Raw genomic sequence first — 14,900 nt, forward strand, 5'->3', positions numbered from 1 at the left:
AGAAGTTGGGGACAGGAGCAAGTCTGACAGGAAAAAAAGACAAGAAGGGTGTGCCCGGCCACGTCCCCAAGTTTAAATCACAAGAAATATTGCCACCTTAATTCGTGGCCATTTAACTGTAGTTTTTGGTGCCACTCTGGGGTGGCAGAGGGGAATCAGTCCCCTCTCCAACAAGGATGCCTTTTCAGACTGTCGGCTAAAGTGACTTAGGAATTCATCCTGAAAGCGTATTTTGGGCAGAGGAGAATGTTTCAAAACCCAAGCTATCTATGTACAATTATTCTTTGTGACGGCTTGCAGTTTCCTCACCTACAAAATCACAGGGCAAAGAAACGTATTCCTGGAGCCTCCTCTCCGGGAGAGGAAGGTGAGGATGGGGGTCCAGGCAGCCCCCACCCACCCTCCCGCTTTGGATCCCCGGGGATCACCGGACGGACGTTTTCCCGCTCCCCGCCCCGGCCTGGGGAACTGCTTTGGGCACTCCAGGGCCGGCGATCCGCGGAAGGCGTCCGGCCTATCACCCTCGACTCCGACTTTGCAGCTCCCCGCCTGCGCCGTGCTCATTGCCGGCGCTCCTGAGACGGTTTCCCGAAACTGCCCCCCGAAGGCTCCCCGCCGCGGCCCCGGGGTCCCCCGCAGGATTCCAGGAGGCGCCGCCGCCGCCGCCACCCGGCGGGCGCAGTGACCCGCTCCCAGGCCCCGGGGCCTCTGCCCCTCCTCCCGGGGATCCCCTTTCGCCAACAGCCTCCCGGGCCCCGCAGGACACTCCCCTCCGGAGGCCGGGCCTCGTCGGCCCGCCACCGCCCCCGCCTAGCCCCCGGCCGCCCCGCCCCGCCCGCGCGCCGCGCCGGGAGAGCCCCGGGCCCCGACCCCTCCCCCCGGACGCCCGGCCCGAGAGCGGGACCCGGGCGGCGAGGGTGACTGGGCTGAGGCGCGGGGCCGGGTCCTGGGCAGGGAGGCTCGGCGGCCTCTTTCTTTCTCTGCCCCCGCCCCTCTCTCTCCTTCCTCCTCGCTAGCCCCGCCGGCGGCGGCCGAGTTCGGCACTCTCGCCTCGCCTCCTCCCCCACCCGGGGACCCTCTCCTCTCCCCTCCCCTCCCTCGCCCGCTCCTCCCGCCGCCTCCTCCCTCCCGGAGCGGCTGGTTGCGAGGAGGCGTAACGGAAAGCCCCGGCGGGGGAAGGCTGCGAGCTCGGGGCCGGAGACGCAGAGCCGGGCCGGGTGAGTTGGAGTCGCCGGGCCCCGCGCGTGCTGCAGGAGGGAGAGCCCGCAGCCCCGGCCAGGTGGGGCCGGGCGGCGCCGGCGAGGGGGTACCCAGCCCCGGCGCTGGCGGAACCGTCGCGGCCGGCGGAACCGGGGCTGTGCGCGCGGCGGCTGGCGCGGGAACCGCGCTCCCGCGCTCCCGGAACCCGCCGGGAGGGAAGAGGACCGTCCCCGGGACTGGGACGGGTGTCGGGGGCTGGGAATGGCAGGGATCGGCTGTTTCTGCTCTCACCGCCGCGGCTGCCGGCAGCAGAGGTGGAAAAATTGTGCCTGGAACGGCGACTTGCCGGGAAGCCGGCGTGAGCCGAGCTCTCCCGCCGCCACCGACGGGCTTCGTCCGGCCGTTCCCGCGGGCACCCAGGGCGCACGGATCTTGGGCGCAGCTCGGCGCCGGGCACTGCGCGCCTGGTACCGCGCCTCGGGGGATGGGGGTCGCTGGCTGGTTGCCCGCTGGTCGCCCGCTTGGGGCCTGGTGTGTGGCGTGTGGGTCACGCCGGCCACAGACGTCAGCTGCTTTTCAGATCTGGGCTGCGTTTTTGTGGGCAGCGCAGTGATTTGGGGTGCCTGCTGGAGGAGGTGGGCGTGTAGTGGGGAAGACTACATCTGGGATGGGTGGGTTGAGCCCATGAGATGGGGTAAAGAACTGGAGGAGACTGTGTACTTGTTTCGGGATGTTTTTAGGCTCAGAGTCCCCCCCCCCCCCCCTTTTTCCCTTCCATTCAGTGGTCTGGTGTTCTTTGAATTCAGAACAGCAAAAGGGTTTTTCTTCGATCCCGTTCAACTTTTATCTTAATCCAGGAGCGTCCTGAGTTTCAGGGGAGTCCGCGAGCCGTTTCAGTGGGAGTAATGAGAGTGAAGACAAAGTCTTATCCCCCCCCCCCCACCTTCACCCCCCCCCCCACCCCCCTCTCGCCCCGGACCATTTCCTGTATTTCCCGTTTTCTCTCTGTGATTGTGTGCGTGCGTGGGGGTTGCCATCGGTGACCCACATGTGAAAGTAGAACTTCTGTTGGAAATCGCAAAGCAGCCCCTGTGGACCAGAGTGGGTTTGAGCCAGAGGGAGGAGAGATGTGAGGGGGAAGGGGAAGGGAACTGTTAGAGCCCAGTCCCAGAGAGTTAAACCTGAGTAACCAAGTTCGAAGGACCGTTTATCATGGGCACGTTGCTTTTGCTTCCCTCTGGAGCTTGAGAGCTCCACCCCCCGCCAGGTTTAAGCCCGGATCGATGCTAATTTCTTTGGCGTTGCCCTTTCCTGCGTGTTTCTGATTCTTTCCTCCTGTTGTTCTTTAAAAAACGACTTCTTTTCAAATTTAGGAGATAGGGAGCGCATGCTAGTAGGGAGATTAAATGTCTTGAAGACAGAGAAAAGAAATAAAACCCAAGATGACCATTTCTTTTTGCTGTCATACTGTGATAGGCTTGTTATTAATCTGTGTCAGAAATCTCATGCTGGTGAAATATTTGAGGGGTTTGAAGTCATACCACTATTATGTTATAATGCTATTTTTCCAAGTGGTCACACAGAGAGCAGGTAGTGTGTCTGGTTGTGGTTTGCAAAGGGTGCGGCGAACATTTTATAAAATGCCAGGAAAGAAGACACGGTGTGTTGCAGGAGATGATGGGGGTGGAGAGGGAGAATCATTTGTCTTTAGAGCAGTCCAATTAGGAAGAATAATTACACTGTAAATGAACATTCTCAAATATAATTTGAATCATGATACACGAACCAGTAATTTGTCTTTAGTTAGGAAAAAGGCTCTTTGTGGATGAGAGCAAAGCGATCCCTTCTGGAAAAAGTAATGTGTACTGTTCATGCATGTAGATGGGCTCAAAATTGATGGAACCTGCTTACAAAGATGTGTAGAGTGATGAATTAAAGAAAGAGATTTCACTGCACAGAGCAGGCAGGGCAGGAAGGAAAATTCCAAAGGAGAAGACAGAGAAACAATGTATGAAAAGTATATAGTCTTTTTAAATGAACATTGTATACAGCTTCTTAACTTTAAATTGACAAAGGAGGAGGCTAAACCGTAGGAGGACCCAGACTGGTACTGTTGACTTCCTAGAGGTGCCACTTACTATCTGAACCTTGGACAAGTTATTTAATTTCTCTCAGCCTTGGTTTCTGTATCTATAAGTTGGTGGCAGTAAGAGTGCAAGTCAAAGACTAACCTTGAAGATTAACTAGGATTACTTTTGCATAGGATTTAGGTGGTGCCTCCTGCTAAGTGCTCAGAAAACGTTAATGATGGTTGTCAAGTATTTCAAATGCCCTGGAAAAAGCAGTGCCATTCAAAGAGCTGGAATGGATACCTGATTTAGAGGAAGCTGTGGCTGCCTCAGGCAGACCCTGAGCTGAGGCTGACACTTCATCTTTCTAGAACTTACATGCTGTATCCTTTTGGCCCATTGTGGTCAGCCTTCTCTGGGACTCCAGTTCTGGAGAGTGTAGCACAGGCTGTGTTTGGCTCTGAGGGCAAGAGCACAGGTGTGGGTGTGCAACTGCAGGCCTCACTGACTCTGTGATGGCAGGTTCTCAGGTTTCTGGTCCATGTTTGAGAGAACAAAAACAAAAAAAAAAAACAAACCAGCAGTGGGCAAGGTGCGTGCCTCTTTGGGAATCCTAAAAGCAACATTTTACTCAATGCATACTGCTCTTGGAAAGATACAAACAGTGAATATCCAATCTCTAGAATTTGTTCCAAAAAGCAATGGTTAAGGCATGTTTTGGGATTAAGGATACACTGGCCAGTTTTTATTGAGGTTGTATCTAACGGCTAAGTGAACAAAAGGCATTCTTAGCAAAACGCTAGTTCTTGAGCAGGGCAACTATACTGTATACTGCTCTTCTCACTTAGGAGGACCGCCTATTTGGTCATTCACCCAGTGTTTTATCCTGTCATTCAGCAAATATCCATGAAGCCTGTCCCATGGGCTGGGCTCTGTTCTGGCCTCTGGTGACATAGCGAGAACCAAGAGCGGGCTTCCTCCTTCCCAGTGCATGCGTGCTAGTTGGAGAAGCAAACTCCATGTGCAAACGACCTCCATCAACCCGGGAAACTCCTTTTATGATTTCAGACAGCCTGTACTGGGAAAGCAGAGCACTGGGCGTGCTTCCCTTCCACAAACCAGCCTGCTCAGAGGGAAGGGACCTGGCTGCGGGTAGTGATGGGGGCAGCCGGGCTTATGGGTTCTCCCTCGGGATAAGGGAGAAAGAGACTATTTCTTCTGTGCTTAATACAAGTCTGTATCCGTTTGGGTAGTGGGTGGGGAGAACCATCAGCCAACATGCCATGAAAACAAAGAGCTTCTTTCTCAAAGGTGAGATTTCTGAGCCTTAGAAAGACAAAGAAGGAATTAAAGGTCACTTCTGGTCATCACCCTGTAAAACCCAGGTGTGTCCAGGGAAGAATCTGGTGTGGCACTTGAGACACCTCACTCTCTCTTGCTGTATAAGGCGTGGCTGAAGGAGGAAAAGGAAGAGAGGATACTTGGTTCCTGGTTTTTCTTTTTTATTACTTTTAAAAAGACATTAATACATGATGCAGTAATAATCACACGTTTGGAGTCTAGAAGGCTGGCAAAGGTATAAGGCAGGTAGGGCTCTGATAGTAGTCGTGTGTATGGAGGCAAGGTCGAGAGGGAAGTACCTGAGGGTGCTGGGGTTGGGTGCTGAGCTGAGGAACCTGAACTTCGTCTCTAAAGCTGGCTGAAAGAGAATTTGCAGCAGGTAAATGACTTGTTTTGTAGTGCTTTAGAAAGAACTTGGTGGCCATGAGGTGGGTTGGGTGACAAGGAGACCAGAGTGGGGACAGAAGTTGAGCTTGAGAGGCTAGTGTGGGAATCCTTGAGGGACTTGGAGAGGGAGAGGTCGGGAGAGGTTGCTTACCCTTCCTGGGTCTTCTCTCAGTTGTGGACACCAAGAGGGAGTCCAGGGTGACTGGTGTGGTCATGGCACCATTCACTGAAGTGAACAACTGTGGGGAACTTCAATTTGAGGAGATGGTACGGAGTAATGAGTTCAGTTGGATCCCGAACAGAACTGTGAGCCTTCCAGGGAGAGATGTCCAGCAGAGAGCTGAAAACACGGGCAGGAAGAGAGTCTGGAGTAGAGATGAAAGATGGAGTTGTTTTTATAGTAGTGGCAAGTAGTTGCCTGGATTGTTGAGATTTACTAAACAGTGCTCAGGATGGGAGTGATCTGTATACTTGTAACTGAATTTTTCTCTTTTATCCTTGCAACAGGCCTCACTGGGATAATTAAACCTCTGACCTTGGCCTTAAATGACCAGTCTCTCACTGTTATTTTACAGACCTGGTGATATCTGTTTATGTTACTTTGAACTGGGATCATTGAAAGGAATATATGTAGAATGGCTGTGAACATACTTAAGTAGCTAGGATGTATAACTGGTGAAATTGATTACCACTCCCCCAATACAGACACACACATACACACATACGTTATAGACCATGTTCTTCCCCAAGTTCATATGTGGAAACCCTAACCCCCAGTGTGGTGGTATTTGGAGGTGGGGTCTTTGGGAGGTGATTAGATTTGGATGAGGTCGTGAATCTGGACCTCCCTGGTGGGAGTAGTGTCCTTACCCAAAGAGAAAGAGAGATGAGAGCACATCAGCTCTCTCTCCACCACAGAGAGGAGGCTGTCATTGCAAACCTGTAAGAGGGTTCTCATCAGGAACCAAATCTCACAGTGCCTTGACCTTGGACTCCCAGCCTCTAGAACAGCGAGAAATAAATACTGTTTAAATTATCCATTCTCTGGTATTTTGTTATAGCAGCTTGGACCGATTATTACACAGGTATGTGTTGTGTTTACGAAAATGTAAGATGACCTTTACTTGCTGAGGAAGTAAAGTAGTTTTGTGCACATCTAGAAAGTACTGAACATAGAGGTGTGTTATCTGTGTGTTTTCTTAGTTAAACTGTAATATCGTCAGCTAGGTCAAGAGAAGTTCCCAACTTTGACTTTGAGATTTGCCAGGTAAGAAGGAAGAACCTCAGTGTATTTGAGTTTTCCTCCTGTAGGTTCTGATTTTGATTTGATACTACATTTGTTGATTAAGTGGTGTTTTGGACCCTATTTAAAAAATACTTTCATCAAAATTGAGTAAGACTACAGAGGTGTTTACTTGGGTGAATTGTTGCGGTTCCATTTAGGACATCACAACCAAACTCGCTTTTAAAACTCTTCACATGGTTTCTAAAATAATAAGTACTGAATTCTGTAGTCAATTATGGTATTTGAATGAAGAATATTGAGGGTTTCAGCGGGTTCATTGCAAACAAAGTTTAACAATTACTGAGGTGACATTAGCCGTAAAAGCAGTTCTTTCCTTGTGTCTTCTGTATGTACAGAGAATGGTTCAATGACGTCACCAGGTTTCCTGGCTTTTGGCAACTTACGGGTAATACATTGAGGATTTGCAGCCTAGGCTAATATATGAAGCTAGGATGTTATAACAGTGAATATGTGGCCTTTTAAAGCACTCCCTGTTTGTGGAACTAAGGATATTTGATTACGGGCTGAATATCTCTCATCCTATAAGTGCACAGACTTGCAGGCATCCCTGGATTGCTGGTAGGGAGCTCCACACACACTTGGGGTTCCCAGGTCTTTATTTCCAAATGCTCCATACACCCTTTCTCCCCAACACTAATTTTCTCTCTAACACTAATTTTCTCCCCTTAGAGAGGGTGGTCAGGCTTTCCCAGCCCCTGTGAGAAGACACGGGGAGGAGGCGGCTGTCTACAAGACAAGGAGAAGCCTCCAAATCCATAGGTGCCATGAGACCTTATATTGTGAGAACTAACTTTTGTTTTCATGTCCACGAAGGAGAGGCTTATCCATCTTCTTTTTTTGAAGTTACCATATGGCCCTCCAGGGCTATTGCTGTTACTATGAATTTCATTCATTTGTGAAATAATTAAAAGTGTGCAAAATAGTCCCCAGTGAATGCTTGTTAAATTGCAAGCATGCTATTTGATTTGTGCGCAGCTATTACTCCCCTTACGGCTGTGGATCTAGGGTAAGGCCAGTGGGGGTGACTAATGATTGTCAGTCTGTGTAATGACCAAGAACATCTCCCCTCACCCTTGCCTGCTTAACTGGGGTGCCGTCGGAAGGAAAGCTGGTAGCCGTAGACAGACTCGAAGGATGTAGACTAAAATTTTAACTGTTCGCCTTGGTCTGGTGATTACAAGTGACTAGTTATTTTCTTTATTTTTCTGTTTTCTGTAATGTTTTCAGATTTTCTGTAAAAAGCAGTTACTTTTTTATTAATTTTTTTTAACGTGTATTGATTTATTTTGAGAGAGAGTGGGGAAGGGGCAGAGGGGTGTGGGGAAATGGAGAATCTCAAGCAGGCCTCATGCCCAGTGCAGAGCCTGATGTGGGGCTTGATCTCACAACCATGAGATCATGGCCTGAGCTGAAATCACGAGTCAGATGCTTAACCAACTGAGGCATCCAGGCGCCCCAATAGCTTGTTACTTTTAAAACCAGAGCAAAAGGGGGCGCCTGGGTGGCGCAGTCGGTTAAGCGTCCGACTTCAGCCAGGTCACGATCTCGCGGTCCGTGAGTTCGAGCCCCGCGTCAGGCTCTGGGCTGATGGCTCAGAGCCTGGAGCCTGTTTCCGATTCTGTGTCTCCCTCTCTCTCTGCCCCTCCCCCGTTCATGCTCTGTCTCTCTCTGTCCCAAAAATAAATAAAAAACGTTGAAAAAAAAAGTTAAAAAAAAAAAAATAAAACCAGAGCAAAAGAGTTGGTGGGTCTGTGTGTGTGTGTGTGTGTGTGTGTGTGTGTGTGTGTGTATGTAAACATGTTCGCCACAACACCGTACCTCTCCTTACATCTGTGGTACATCCATTGTAAAGGATGTTTTTGTCTTTAAAAAGAATTAAAATTCGTATTTGCTATAATTGTAGTTGCTCATACTGGGAGGCTAGGGAATACAACCGTGATTAGGTGCTGTGATCCACAGCCAGAGTGGGACAGCTCTCTCAGAACTATACAGAAGCCGACTCCTTAGTGTATATTTTGTACGTTTTTATAAACATTGTAAATGTGATTTGAGAGGTGTTTCACTTATACATCTAGGTGTGTAAATGGCTGTCTGATAAGTCTTGAATCAAATCTGATAAGTACTGAATTAAATATGTGCTATACTGACATGTTGGGTTTCTTTCTTTTTAAAAATTGTTTCAGTGTTCAGTACAACCCAAACCAACAGTGAGATCTTAAATATCCCTTTAGCAGCAACCCCTGCACATGCCTGGAAAATTAGAGGGGCTCTTTTTCCTCTACTGATTCTTTCGTTCAGCATTTTCTTTCTTTCCACACTGAGCTGTGCTGTCAAGGGCACCTGGGGTTCAAGCTTCCCTTCTCCTGGGACAGGCTGCAGTTGGGCTGGATTTCACATGTTGTTTTCCAGTTTTCAGGCAGTTAGCCAGTTGTTTAAGGATGGTTGTAACTGCATGGACAGTAGGGTTGTTTAATCTTTAGGTAAGTGGTGCATAGCACATACATATTGAGGACAAATTAACCTCTTAACAATTTTCAACTCCTTTTTTTTTTTTTTTTTCCTCTTGCTTGTAGAGACCAAATATTCTGGAATTAAAAATAATGGATAGTTTGGGAACTGCAAGCTGTACCAGTAAGCAGTGTTTTTGTCTTTATAAATGACTATTACTTGGGTATTCAATACAGAGTTAAAAAAAACATGGGTCACATCTTTAAAAACAGTCTAAAATCACATCCAATTTTTGTAATGGCTGTCTATTCCTAGATGATGATCCCACATAGAAGTATGTCTAAACAGATACCTACTCTGTCATTTGCTCATTTTTATAGTAGTCCTTTCAAGGTTCTTCTGTACTAGAAGCTCATAATTTACTGGCCTAATTACTAATTCTGCATGGATTTATGCTGTACTAGGTAGCATAGTGTGCTGGCTTAAACAGGCGATGGTAGGTCTTTTTGATCTGAATCCTTTTGGTAAATGAGTGTGCTTAGGTTGTCCTGTCTGTTTATGTGTTTTTTTGAGATGGTGCTTAGGCCTATAGTTCTTTTCTCTATTAGTAAAGAAACGACAGCTTCGAAGGAGCTAAGCTGATGTGTAGAATGTTTAAACTATAACTCAGGGCCTAAAAGAGCTATAGCCCGGTAAGGAGGCCACACTTTATTATAAGAACACAATTGGTAGTGGTGATGAAAAAGTGTGATAGGTTGTGTGTTCATCTGTGTGGACAGGTGGCTGGGGGCCTGTTTAGAATAGTCTTATCAGCTATGCTGCAGAGGGACCACTACTTCCTTGGTCTGGAAACCAGACTGGTGGACCCTAACAGTAAATTGGTTAGCTTTCTCAGCAGGTGTATTAGTCAACACAACTGGCATGTTTTAAAACATTTTATTTTTTTTATTTATTATTTAAAAAAAAATTTTTTTTTAACGTTTATTTTTGAGACAGAGAGAGAGCATGAACGGGGGTGGGGCAGAGAGAGAGGGAGACACAGAATGGGAAGCAGGCTCCAGGCTCTGAGCCATCTGCCCAGAGCCCGACGTGGGGCTCGAACTCACGGACCACGAGATCGTGATCTGAGCTGAAGTCGGACGCTTAACCGACTGAGCCACCCAGGCGCCCCTTAAAACATTTTAAAATGAGAAGTGCCATCATGTTAGATTCCTCTTGCTTATGTATGTGTGTTTGATTTTTTTTAAATCTTGACCATGGGACTTCCTGTTTCTGTCCAGATAATTCTGAATTCTGACCTGGTCATCTGCCATGTCAGCCATCCCTCTGGGCTGCGTGTTGTGTTCCTCGACACATTCTGCTCATCAGTCATCGAAGTTCTTTGAGTTATTTACTGGTACTGCTCTGTTAGACCTCCCCATGTCATTCTTCTGAGTCTTCTTTGTAACCAGGGGTGTGTCAGCCTTTGTAGGCGGCCAGAGGTTAGAGGGTTGGAGTCAGTGCCAAGATACAGAGGAAGCTAATCATGCTTGTGACCTTGCCCTCATTAACACTGTGTTGGAACCAAGAGAGCCAGCATTCCGTGGTATTGTTTGACTTTGGATTGTCTCTATTGATTTATGGTAATGGGCTCCCTATTTCAGAATGTAAGAGATGATCAGTACTTACTGCCTCTTTCTAACTACTGAAAAGTCAGGCTTTGGATTGTCAGATTAGTCATTGGACCCTGTTGATGGTGGTTTGGTCCCAAGACAAACCAAGACTGACAAGAGTGTGAGGGCAGAAGGCCTCTGAGAGTCTGGAGCATAAGCGGGTGGGCTGATGACCTGGGTGTTCCACAGGTGGGGGTAAAACACTCAAATTTCAGTGTGTGCAAGAATGACCTGGGACCTTGTTAAGATGTAGATTTGGATTCAGCAGGCCCACGTGGGGCCTGGGATTCTGTATTTCTAGCAAGCTTCCTGCCATGCTCATGCTGCTGGTTCCATGTAGCCAGGCTCACACAAAGGTGGGTCGTGGATAAGACTATGGACTAGTCAGCTGGACGCTAAAACCTGTACAGTCTGATAACCAGGAGGCATCTGTGGGGTCTGACTTAGAATTGGTTGCCTGCTACCTAGGGCTGGCCTCTGTTGGGATGAGACCAAGGGCCTTGAGCCTAGTCACTGTCCTTAGGACCCATAATGGCCACCAGGAGCAGCTGCACAGTGTTTCCCCATAGTCCTTAGGGCAGGGACGTTCTGGAGGGTCTCTTAGGTGAGATACGATTAAGCTAAAGGGCAGGTTTTGTTTTTGCCAAGTTTTAGTTAAATTGATTTCCTCACTGCATGTTGAGTATATTCCATAATTTTAACTAGATAAAGAAGGCTTTACCTTTCTTTAATTAAACCTGCATTTTCTCATAGGCCCTGTAACTGCAGTTAATGTAATTACAGGGTTTTGTAAAAAGTTACCTCTTACTTTATTTGGAGCATTTTTTATGAAACTTGCTTGATATTCTGCTGGGCTAGCTGGCTAGAATATATAAATGTTCTCAGACCTCTCCCCTGAGGTTTTGACTTTATAAGGCTGGAGTAGATCCTGGGGATCTATAGCTTTTAAACAAAGCTTCCAGGTAGTTCTTATGGTCAGGCAGGTTCTAGAAACACCAGTGTAAAGAAACATCAGTTTAGAAACCCATCTATCTGAGCCTGTGATGTTGACCGTGTCTGGGGGATGGATGCCCTTACAAGTTCTTTTCTTGCCCTCTTGGGTACTTGGTTGTGGAGAACTGGTTTCTCTCCCTGTGGGATCACTTTAATTTTTATCTTGACACATGCTTTTATTCTTACAGAGGCCCTTATCTTGGGTGGAACCGAAGCAGAGAGTCCTTTTTCAACAGCGTAAGAGCTCAGTTCTGTGAAGCTGTTATTTTTAGGAAGGTTTTACAGACACTGACTATTAAGTGCTTTTGGGCATGCTTGGAAATTCTAGGCTTTAAGCTTTGGGCCTCTACGGAGAAGTCTTAGGAATGTCCTGCAGCTGACTTTTCCCACACCCTCTCCCACTTTGGTTTAGACAGACAGCTGGGGATAATGAGTGTCCCCTTTCTAAGTAAATGCTGACCAGAAATGTTTGAGGAGGGGCCCTTCATCCTCCACAGACCAGTTTGGTTCTGATCCAGGTGAACTGACAGGTTGAGGAGTTGGGCTTTCCGTATCATTATATCTACATTAACCTCCCCTTTCTGCAAATGCAGGGTCCATCTCAGCCCCATGCAAGAGGCCAAGTCAGTTTGTGAAACAGATGAAGTAGGAAATGGTCTGTGTGATGAGATTGGAAGGGTGTGGAAAAGGGTTTCTTGCCTGGTGATTTGGACACCGTTACATTTCCATCAGAACGCACATTAGAAGCAGCCTTCATGCCCGAGATCTGAGGCTATTTGAGCCTTTATTACTAGTGATTTCCTGATTGGTACACCTGCACCATCTGGCAGAGAGATTCTTGTCGTTGGTGTTAAAGACGGTCACTGAGATTAAGAAGATTCTTGGTATTTCTGGAATCATGTATGACAGCATCAAAGCCCCTAGGAACTGCTGAATGGGAGTGATGAACTTCTTGATCTATTAAAAATTAAAATAAAAAAAAAAGGAAAGTGGAATTCACTTAACTGTTTTGCCTAAAATTCTTTTTTTTTTTTTAATTTTTTTTTCCAGCATTTATTTATTTTTGGGACAGAGAGAGACAGAGCATGAACGGGGGAGGGGCAGAGAGAGAGGGAGACACAGAATCGGAAACAGGCTCCAGGCTCTGAGCCATCAGCCCAGAGCCTGACGCGGGGCTCGAACTCACGGACCGCGAGATCGTGACCTGGCTGAAGTCGGACGCCTAACCGACTGCGCCACCCAGGCGCCCCCTAAAATTCTATCATTAGAGAAATTTGGTCCAAACACTTCTCTTTAAACAACTCTTAATTCAACACATAAGGATCTGTATAGGACAGGTAGCATATTTTTTATTTATACCTTAACAGGAATAATTTCATAACATGCTTCTCAAAAGCAGCTAAGGTCAGGGAATGAGAGAGGGGACTCTGACTTTAATGGGGTGGAGTGTGGGCACTGGACAAGGAGGGCAGTGCCACAGAGGATAGCTAGAGGCAGCAGGTACGCAGGCCAGCTCACCAGGAGCCAGGCTACCTAGAAGAGCCCAAGGCAGAACTAGTCCCTCTTTACTTTGCGTGTGCGCATACATACTGTGTTGTAGGGACTTGAATAGCCTTGATGATGTGTGTGGCATATTTCTATCGAATGGGGCTATTTCCCATATACTTGACCAGTTGTAATGAAAAGCCAGGTGATCTACATAAGGAAATTAAGATTAAACATCCCAGTTGTACTTGGGGTTATTTTGCTGTCTTTAAAAAGTCTGTTTAATTTTGAGAGCAAAGCTCAGGAAATGATGCTGTTCTGTGCCTACTTAACAGGTGAAATTGGCCAGTAGGAGAGACCTCCCTTCCTCTACTGAGGGGCTTTTTCCCAGTCTGTTTTGAGAAGGGCTTGATTCTTCTGAGACTCCATGCCACCTAGAAAGTGTGCTGTAATGCATGCCTTCTTGTCATGTCTGCAAAGAACAGTTCACAGCTCCTGGGTGAACTCTGAACTTAGATACCCTCTTACCAAAGCCAAAGCTTGTTTGAGTGATACAGTGTGTTTTCAGAAAAGTATAATGATGGGTTGGGAGATTATTTTACCCCCGCTGTCTGAGTAAGCCTGAACTAATAGAGAAGTTACACAGAAGTACATCTCAGGACCAGAACTCTGGGAACTTCTACGAAGACTGACCCACACTCTCACCCACAGCCATTTCCTGCCCCTGCTTCTCCTAGAGCCCCTGCTCTGTCTTTAGATTGGGCTTGGTGCCCCTGATTCTGAGATTCACAAGATGTTCTTTCATGCTCTTAGGGTCTTGACATAAAGCACACAAAAAATGAATACATCCTATTACAAACAAAATACCTTTGTCTTCAAGGGGTACTGGTTTCCTGGTACCCAGGAAAGGTGGGAACACACAGCCTGTGAAAGTCAGAAAGCACTGAGAACCATCTATACTGACTCCTGTAGTGTGATCATTAGCTTGCTCTGTGACCTTGGACAAGTCATTTTACCTGTTTGGTCTAGAGACAGTTAAGGGATGAATCCAGGCCTGAAATTCTTATTCTAGGTGAGTCTGTATGTCTGTGTGTTCAGTCATTTAATCAACACAAGCTTATTGAGCCCCCCCAGGGAGCTGACAGTCTGATAGGAGAGGCTGTAGAAGAGTCATTATCTTTATTTATTTTTAAAATTTTATTTATTTTTCAGAGAGAGAGAGAGAGCACGCCAGCAACAGAGGGGGCAGGGGCAGAGAGAGAGGGAAAGACAGAGAGAATCCCAAGTAGGCTCCACACCGTCAGTGCAGAGACCAATGCGGGGCTCGAACCCGCGAACAGTGAGATCATGACCTGAGCTGAAGTTGGACACTCAACTGACTGAGCCGCCCAGGTGCCCTAAGAGCCGTTACCTTAATGTGGTTAGCTATGTGTACAGTGTAGGAGACATAGACCATGCGGGACATGTATGAAGCCTTTACAGTTGTGGGTTCCACATGCACAGAGTGGGTGGGGAGGCTGGAGAGCTGGGGTGTGCAGGTGGAGGCTGTAGTATAGGGAAGGTGCTAGGGATTTCTGCAGCATTGCTTGTTCCCCTGGACCACATGTATTTGCTTGACCTGTTATGAGATCCTGTAGCCCAGCCACCCTCTTTGTGATGTTGGCAAGAGGGGCAGACTCTGGAAGCTGAGTATGGTTGGGGTATGCAGTATATGGCTATGATCTGTGTTGATCTGAACACTGTTTTTTTTTTCATTAAACAAATTTTTTTAATGTTTATTTTTTTTGAGAGAGTGAGCGTGCGCGAGCATGAGTGGGGGAGGGGCAGAGAGAGAGGGATACACAGAATCTGAAATAGGCTCCAGGCTCTGAGCTGTCAGCCCAGAACCCAATGCGGGGCTCGAACTCCTGAACCATGAGATGATGGCCTGAGCTGAAGTTAGATGCCCAACTGACTGAGCCACCCAGGCGCTCCTTTAATTTTTTTTAATGTTTATTTATTTTAGAGAGAGAGACAGAG

General features: G+C 47.5%; 1 protein-coding gene across 4 annotated transcripts in view; it reads left to right on the forward strand.

Moving 5' to 3' along the window:
• The first annotated feature begins 847 nt into the window (after positions 1-847).
• The window catches only part of LHFPL2 (LHFPL tetraspan subfamily member 2), a 165,477-nt gene continuing 151,424 nt past the window's right edge, over positions 848-14,900 (forward strand). For 2 of the 4 annotated variants that reach the window (XM_040450065.1, XM_040450081.1), the window contains exon 1: positions 848-1,217. The gene's annotated coding sequence lies outside the window, so the exon portion shown is untranslated. Of the gene's footprint in view, positions 1,280-14,900 lie in introns of all 4 variants that reach the window. The other 2 variants (XM_040450073.1, XM_040450089.1) reach the window with 2 other exon arrangements.

This window comes from Herpailurus yagouaroundi, unplaced genomic scaffold (assembly GCF_014898765.1).
Source record: "Herpailurus yagouaroundi ecotype Mexico unplaced genomic scaffold, PumYag 29, whole genome shotgun sequence".
In the NCBI taxonomy this organism is placed as follows: Eukaryota; Metazoa; Chordata; class Mammalia; order Carnivora; family Felidae; genus Herpailurus; species Herpailurus yagouaroundi.